We start from the raw sequence: 8786 nt of genomic DNA, 5'->3' as shown, positions 1-8786 counted from the left end.
TAGTATAAGGCTTTATATATACATTCCCTAGGATTGGAGATTGAGAGGTCAGGGAGGAAGGTTGAGAGGGAAGCAAGTGAATGATGGATGTCAGCAAACACTCTTCCCTTCCTTGGGTAGATCATACCTTTTGGAATGATGTCGTCACCTTTTGAAACCAATTGTTCCAAGTTGTTATGGGTGAAGGCTTTAACCAATAGTTTTCAATCCCCCTATGTGTTTCATCTAGTTGCAAGGGTGGTAAGGTACTCTCCCATGATTTTATTTTCAACATTGTTGTAGGTGGTGAACCTACAACGGGAGGTGCAAACTCTTTCTTGCTTGTATGGATATGTACAATGGTAGGTGGAGGTTGTGTCGAAGCTTCTATTTCCGTATACTAACTACATGAAGAGCAAGAAGCTTCATTTGATTTCCCTATTCCTGAGTTAGGTGGAACAAATCGTTCTTTCTTTGGTACCCAAACTAGCTCTAGAGCGGTGTGTAACATTCCGTGATTTTTTCCTTTCCACGATTTTCAATTTGTTTTGGAGCCACAGGATTGGGTTTACATGGGCCAGGTGACAAGTAAGAGTACAATTTACGTTTGGGCACCCAGATTTGATCATTTCCTTCATAGTATCCTTGGGCTTCCAATAGTCGTTTAGGAATCCAACGCAATGTTTCTTTACATTTCTTGGAGTGAGTGGGACGTTTCTTATGAGGCTTCCGTTTTTTAGCATCAGCCATGGTCACTAAAGAAGATTTAGGGACCCACTTGTATGTTTTCTTTGTTATATTAGGATGGTTCTTGTGTGTCTCAAGCTTTCTTTCAACTACATAAATTGAAGCTCTAGAGAGTTGGGCTATGGGGACGTATGGTTCAACCTCCTGGACATGCAATGTCTTGGGTTTTATTTCCTTAGGCAATATCTTAGTGACTATGGCTTGAGTGGTAGGGATAAGAGTTGGTTTTTGCATTGTGACACCCCCAGTCCCCCAATCAATAGTGCATTTGGTGGCTATCATCCACGTGCATCCTAGGTTTATATTACCCTCCATAGTTCCAGTAGGCATGACCAAAAAGTCTTGAGCTACAACCCCATTGTCATAACTGACAGAAGTGTGTCAGATTCCAAAAACCGTAGTTTTTTTCTTGTTGACACCCTTGACTTGGATAATACTCTCAGATAGAGGTGGCTTCCCTAACTGACACCACACCCCATATGATAGCAGATTATATTTAGCACCCGTGTCCAATAAGGTGGTATATAGCACTTTTCCATAGGCACTATTTAACTCAATAGGGTATCGTAGAGGCGTATCAGAGTCCAACCAATCATCCTTTGTTTCAACGTGGAATGCATGTGTAACTCCAAGGTTAGCCTCTCGCTGGCGTCTTATGCGTTGTTGGCACTCTTTCGCCTCAGCTTGAGCTTGTATCTTTTTCAATTCTGTTTAAGCCTTGGCTGTCTTTTTCGTATGGATGGCATGTAGCTCCTCTTGGCTTAAAGGATATAGTATCTTTTAAATTTGCTCCCATTGAGGAATCCAATGGTTTCAACTCCATCAAGAGTCTCCACACGAATGGTTCCTTGTGGGGTGATCTCACATACTCTATATGGTCCTTTTCCCGCATATCAACTTTTTCTTTTCGTTACGCACACCATACATAAGGACGTTATCACCAACATTGATATCTTTGCTCTTTAGATGATGGTCAAACCATTTCTTCCTCCTATCTTTCTCCACAAGTGCATTTTGCACAGCTAATTGCCTTTCTTCATCTAGCCTTTCAAGGATATATAATCGCTCAACTAAAGGGTTACCATCCCAACCTTCTTGAGAAGCTACTCGAAGACTAGGAACGACAAACTCCCATGGCATAACCGCTTCTTGGCCATACACCATCTTAAACGGTGTGCAATTAATGGCATCTTTGTACGCAGTACGATAAGCCCATAAAGCTGAAGTTAACTTTAAATCCCAATCTGTGCGATGAGCTTCCACCGTTTTGGTCAAGATAGAGATTAAGGTTTTATTGGTGCTCTCAGCTTGGCCATTTGCTTGCGGATAATAAGGTGTGGACTTATGGTGAGCTATCATGAAGTTAGTAGTGAGTTCTTTGATTACTCCATTTATAAAATGAGTACCATTGTCACTTACAATCTCAAAGGGACAACCAAATCTTGTAATAATGTTCTCAAAGAGAAACTTGGCAATTGACCTCGCATCAGCCTTTCGTATCGCCCTAGCTTCCGCCCACTTTGTTACATAGTCAGTGGCAACGATAATATATCGAGATTGAGTGCTACGAGCTGCCGGACTAATTGGGCCTACAAAGTCCAAACCCCATTTTTCAAATGGTTGAGTCACTTTAACAGGATGTAAGGGCATCCTATCCTTTCGTTGAGTGATCTTGTAACGTTGACATTCATCACATCCTTTTGCAAAAAGTGATGCATCCTTAAATAAGGTTGGCCACCAATAGCCTGATGCATCCTTAAATAAGGTTGGCTTGATTGCAACACCTTCCTAGCTGTTAGTTCCCCCGAGAAATGCCCTTCGGCTATACCCATGTGGGCTTCTTGCAGTATGTACAAATACTCATCCTCATGGGCACAACGTCTCAGAATATCGTCCTTCCCTAGCCTGTAGAGAGTTCCTGCAATGAGAGAGTAAGGTTCACATTCTTTTAACAGTTTTTGAGCTATGTCCTTACGAAACTCTTTGGGTGGAAAACCATTAATTAGAAATTTCACAATCTTCTCACTCCATTCAGGTATGGTTTCGACTAGGAATAGAGAAGTATCGGGTAATTCATCATCGACTCCAGTAGGGGCTTCACCATTGGGTATGCGAGACAAATGATCCGCCATGACATGTCTTTTACCAGGTCTCACCACAATGGTAAAATCAAACTCAAGGAGAATTAGCAACCATCGTGTAATTATTCCCGTGGAACAAGGTTTATTTACGAGATACAACAAGGCTTGATGATCAACATAGAAAACAAACTTGTTGGCCAGAAGGTAGTAGCGAAATATCTTCACTGCATAAATCATACCTAAACCTTCTCGCTCTGTAGTGGTGTAGTTTCTCTTGGCATCATTCAATTGACGACTTGCAAAGTTGATGGGGTAGTCCAGTTTATGTTCTCCTGGTTGAGCTAGAACACACCCAATAGCAAAGTTTGATGCATCAATATGCACATGGAAAATTACATTCCAATCGGGCACTTGTAGAATAGGAGCGCTAGTCAAGGTCTTTTTCAATGATTCATAAGCATAGTCACACTCCACAGTCCAGTGGAACTCAATAAGAAGCTTGTACAAAGGACGAGCTATCTCGACAAAGTTTAAAATAAACCGTCGGTAATAACCAACATGGCCCATGAATCTTTGAACTCCCTTATATTTTGTAGGTGGTGGCAATTCAATAATGGCTTTAATTTTGCTCTCATATGTGGAAATCCCATTTTTGGACACTATATGCCCTAAAATGACTCCATGTTTAACCCAAAATTGGCATTTGAAAGGATTTAAGGAGATGTGATACAATCTGCACTTCTCAAATACTTTTCGTAAGCATGATAGATGTTCTTTCCAAGAGGAATAAACACAAAGGTCATCTAAGAAAGCTTCGCAAAACTCCCTCAAATATTCTCTAAAAGCAGTGTTTATTAATCTTTGAAAGGTAGCAGGGGCATTGGTTAAGCCAAAGGCCATAACACGGAATGCAAACACTCCAAATTCGGTTATAAAGGCTGTTTTAGCTTGGTCCTCTAGCGTAATTGTGATTTGATTGTAGCCAGAGTACCCATCTAAAAAGCTATAAGCTTCCTTCCCTACAACTCTTTCAAGCACATGTTCCGAATATGGCAAGGGGTAATGGTCTCTCCTAGTGGCGGCATTGACCTTCTTGAGATTTACGCACACTCTGAGTTTCTCATTCTTTTTTGGCACAATCACTATTGGAGACACCCATTCTGAGTGTATATGAATCCGCATTCCACAAGCTTTTCAATCTCTTCTTGAACGATCTTTGCATATTTAGGATTCATTGGGTAGGGTCGTTGTTGAAGCGGTTTAGCCATGCTATTCATGGGGATTGTGTGCTGCACCACGGAAGGTGGAACACCTTTCATATCATGATATGTCCAAGCAAATATATCCCTGAATTCCTTGAGAAGTTTTTTAAGTACACACTCCTCAGTCTCGATGTCAGATCTTGGGCAATGAAGACAGGTTTAGACTCTTCTCCTGGGTCTGCTAACTCTATTTCCTTAACTATCGCTGGACCATCATAGACTCCATTGCTCCCATCGATAGGTTTTCTTTGGGCCTTTGTATACACAACCTTACATTCCTCTGTGGTATAGGATTTGAAATGTTCAAGTGCAGGGTGTAAGTCTGTGGGGTCCTGTTGTTCTGTGGACTGTGATTTAACTTCTGATTCCTTTTGTTGTTGAGCTAACTCTTGATTTTGTCGTCTCCTTACGGTATGGCTCAACCTTGGCTTCTCTGTAGCCTCTAGTTGTGCGATGTCAATGGGTTGTGGACTACACCACATAACGCTTTGAAGGTATTCACCCCGGTTATCTACCAACTTTCGATGAGCATCACATGCCCCTATATAATTAAGCCATTCTGCAGTAGATTTCTTTTCATTTATTCTAGCACGCACATTTTCTCGATATCGTCGCCTCTTATATCTCTTACTCTTCTTGTTTAATTCTCGATTACGGTCGATTTCTAGTGAAGACTCACTAGATGAATCACTACTTGTGTCTTTTGCTCCCTTGGATAGATTATCATCTAGGTTACCACTGGGCCCTGAATGGTTTGTCCCCACATTTGCACTAAGATTTAACTCAGATTCTTCATCCTTAGAGTTAATTTCAACTGATGATTCTGACCCCAAATCGTGTGGGCTATAGTCTTGTGAGGCGCTACTGGTTTCAATGCCAGTCAAACTTTCATCTTGTAGATCATCAGAAGCTATATGCATTGCTTCTAGCATGTTTAAGGGTACAAGTGGTGGTATTTCGTCCCCCTCATGTGTTACCCAGGTCGTCCCCCTATTTTCCCAAGTGTCTATGGTTGTTTCTAGGTAGACCCAATCCACATTGTCTGACTCAGTCATCCCAGGTAGTACATCCATATAAGGAGAATCTTCCCCAACATCAGTGTCTGCTTTACATGTGTAACAATACTGCAATGGGGCCGAGTGAATTGTGGTGTCAGATCTATGATCAATTATAAACCTGCTTCCTAGAGGATGTGCTCGACCCGTCACAAGATCCACTCGAATGACAGAATCTTGGAACTGCAAGTAGACATGGTTTTTAGACAAGTCATGCACCATTTTTGCTTCCCTCATGAAAGGACATCCTAAGATCATCTCCGATGCCATAGTGTGTTTGGAGAAATCCATAACAATAAAGGTAATCCTTATTTTATGTCCAAAGACCTTGATCTTGAGATCTTCTAGCATCCCAATAGGTTTAACAATAGACCATTGGCCATCTTCACTACTATGGTTGTGGTCGCAAGGTGAGGTCTTCCCATAGTTTCCCAGCAATCATTAGTCACAATGCTAACCCCAACGCCACCATCAAGGATTCCCTTCACAGTTAATCCCTTAGTAATGATTGGTATGGTCGCATTGGATTCATTACCCTCAAAGTATTGTCCCAACTTGTTAACAGGTATTTCTATAACAAGGTTCTTATCTAGGTTGGGTTGTGGATCTAAGTGTTCCTCCTCTATTGGCATCTCCCCAGCTCCATCCATCTGTGCAAATTGTGGTAGACCAAACTTCAGTTCTCCATTGAGGAAGACTCAAAGAGCTGAGACTAGCTCGGGGTCTTTATATAGTTTGGACATGATGGTGGTTCTAACTTCTAAAGACATGAAATCCATCAATTTGGTAATGTTTAATGGCACCTTTTGGCCTTGAGTCCCTTGACGTGGGGAAGATGGGATCTCCATTTCTTCGATAGGATCAGGTAGTCCCTCTGTAAACATTCTTTCCATCAAGAAGTGAGTACGCCCACTTTCCCATGACTTTAAGTCACTTTCTTCTTGGATGACACTAGGTATGTCCAAGGGTCTATGGACTTGGTGAGGTTGTTGTTGCATAGGGAACACGGTGTATGTAATCTGGATCTTCCTAGGTGCTGGTTCTATATCCCTTTGGGTATCTTCTACCAAACTCCTTAATTGCTTGACTCGCTCAATCTCCTCTGTAGGGTTTGGGTAAGTTCCTATCTTCTTTTTGGATCCTGGCCATTGTGGCTCATGAAGATCTTCCTTGTTGGTTTCTATGTTAGTGGTCATTTTGGTCTCCATGGTTTCACCTGAATCAGAATCTTCTTCAGTGTCGTTCATATATATGGGGTCATCACCAGTCCCTATGTTGGTCTTTGAACTGGGGTCTGACTTCGCCGCTTTTTGCGATCTCTTTCTTTGTGTTTTCTTCTTTTTCTGAGATTGGGTAATTGATGCCGTGTCTCTTTCCTCAAGAATATAATTTTGTTTTTGGAGCATCGATCGTGTGAGTACGTTTACTGGTACCACGAGTGTACTTGGTGATGGATCCTCGGTAACTTCAATCAAGTTTAATGGCGTGATCTTCGGTGCATTTGGATTATTTGGACATTGGGCAATCAAATGATCTATGCCACGTTGATTACACATGAGTATCGGCATTGTAGACGTGCTTGCTTGATTGGTTTGCATTAGTGTGGCGTTCTTTTGTAGCCTAATAGGACACTCAGCTACACGATGTGGACCTCCACACTCATAGCATTGAAGAGGTGGTCTCTTAGCAATGTAGTTGATATTTTGGCCTCTTGCCGCAAGAGCAGCTACTTGATATACAAGTTTGACTTGTCCCCAATAGTCCTCCATGTAGTATTGTGGACTTTCTTCAAGCACATCCATCCCATAGGCGATATTAGGATCTATAACTTCCTCATAGCCTTCCAAACAAGAAATAGATGACTCACAACCCACTTGATTCACAGAAGTGATTCTCGAATGTGGTGGTTGCGGTCCTAGCACTGGAGGTGGTAAGGGTGTTGTTTGAACAACATTTTGGGCCCTAGGGACCATATGTTGTGATGTTTGTTCAAGAGGTGGGGCCGGTATCAATGCAGGCACTCGAGGTGTGTCTGTCCATGCTAAGGTTGGTGTATTGGTCATCGCACGCTTAAATACTATGCAATCATTATCTTGATGACCATACCTCCCACATGCATTGCAGTTCCCATTGAATTTTACTCTAAAAGTAGGGCATTCACTGGTACTATGTGGTCCATAGCATACTGAACACCATTGTTGCTCCCTTCTTGGATACATATGAGTGTTTTGCGGAGCACGATTGTCTCTAAGACTCTCTTGAATAGCCTTGGTGAGATCTGCTAAAGTCATCTCAGATATCTTTGGCTCCTTAGCAATAGGCTTTAGGGTCATTGGTTGATGCCCTGATGCTTGCGAGCTAATAGATTTAGTCTCAACAGACACTCTTTCTCCTTGAATCATTAAATTATCCTCCAATTGGATCCCATTGGTGGTGACTGCTTCCCAAGTGGTGATACCTCTAATGACTAGACCATTGTAGATATCCTCATGTCATAATCCCCTAATGAATCTATCAACAAGCAATTGGTTATTGTTGAAGCGCTCATTTGGATTACAACGAGAATTCAAATGCTTCAAGGGACTTATAAAGTCTCTCACCGACTCTCCTTCCTCTCATTGGGCTTTCTGGAGCTGAGAGGCTACACCCCAAAGCACTCCCTCTCGTATGTATTCTTTTAAGAATAGTCTCTTAAGAGTAGGGTAAATCATTTTTTCTTCCACCCTTAGGGTTCTATACCAATCCCCAGCCTTTCCACTTAAGGTTAGGCTTAAAGCATTGCTCTTATGTAGGTCATTGTGTTCTCCTAGAGAATCGCATATTTGTTCAAACACTTCGATATTCTTTCTCACATCTCCGTCTCCACTAAATTTTTGTGTGAGCTTGGCTATTTGTACTGCCTTACTTCTAGGCTCTCTATCAGGCGTGTTACGCATATTCTCAGCAATAGATCGACCAATAGCTTGATCAAATGTTGCCAAGTCACCTAAGTGAGCAGGCACCGTGGGTGAAGGCGCGCCAAAGACTACATGTGGAGTAGGTATTGGCATTGGGCTTGGCGCATAGGAAGCCCTTGGGTTCCACGTTGGGTACGATGTTGTGCCATGTGGTGGTCCATAGTTCATATGAGTGGCCCTAGGCATAGTAGACATCGGATGTGACATGCTAATGCTAGCCGGTATAGTCCCATGGAAATAAGAACTTGTGTATTGTGGTTGTGGAGCATAGGTAGTTGAAACAATGGGAGGGGTAGGGACTACATAAGTACATGGACCCATAGATTGGTACGCACTTGTAGGTACTATTGCAGGCATTGAGCTTCCATGTAGCGGTGCTTTACTAACAAACGAGGTCCATGGTGTGTTTCTTGGCATGCCCATTATTGGGGTAGGCATGGTATCCGTGGTGTCATCCAGGGAAAGATGAGCTAGACTTAGAAAAGTAAAGCTATCACTTGTGGGCTCAGATTGCATTGAGACCCCTGGCGAAACAACATATGGGGCATCGATGGGACTCACTGGGGGAGTCTCCATTTGTGATAGAGTGGGTTGTTTCCCTTTGCCCATGTCCAAAAATCGCATAGGACCCGTCGAAGGTATGTTCATTCCTCGATTTTGCCTCTCGGACTGGATAATCCTATGGATGACATTGCAGATTATGTG

Source organism: Adiantum capillus-veneris, chromosome 9 (genome assembly GCF_014529385.1).
Source record: "Adiantum capillus-veneris isolate H3 chromosome 9, ASM1452938v2, whole genome shotgun sequence".
NCBI classification, from domain to species: Eukaryota; Viridiplantae; Streptophyta; class Polypodiopsida; order Polypodiales; family Pteridaceae; genus Adiantum; species Adiantum capillus-veneris.
The sequence above is the reverse complement of the archived record's forward strand: the minus strand, read 5'-3'. Positions refer to the sequence as shown.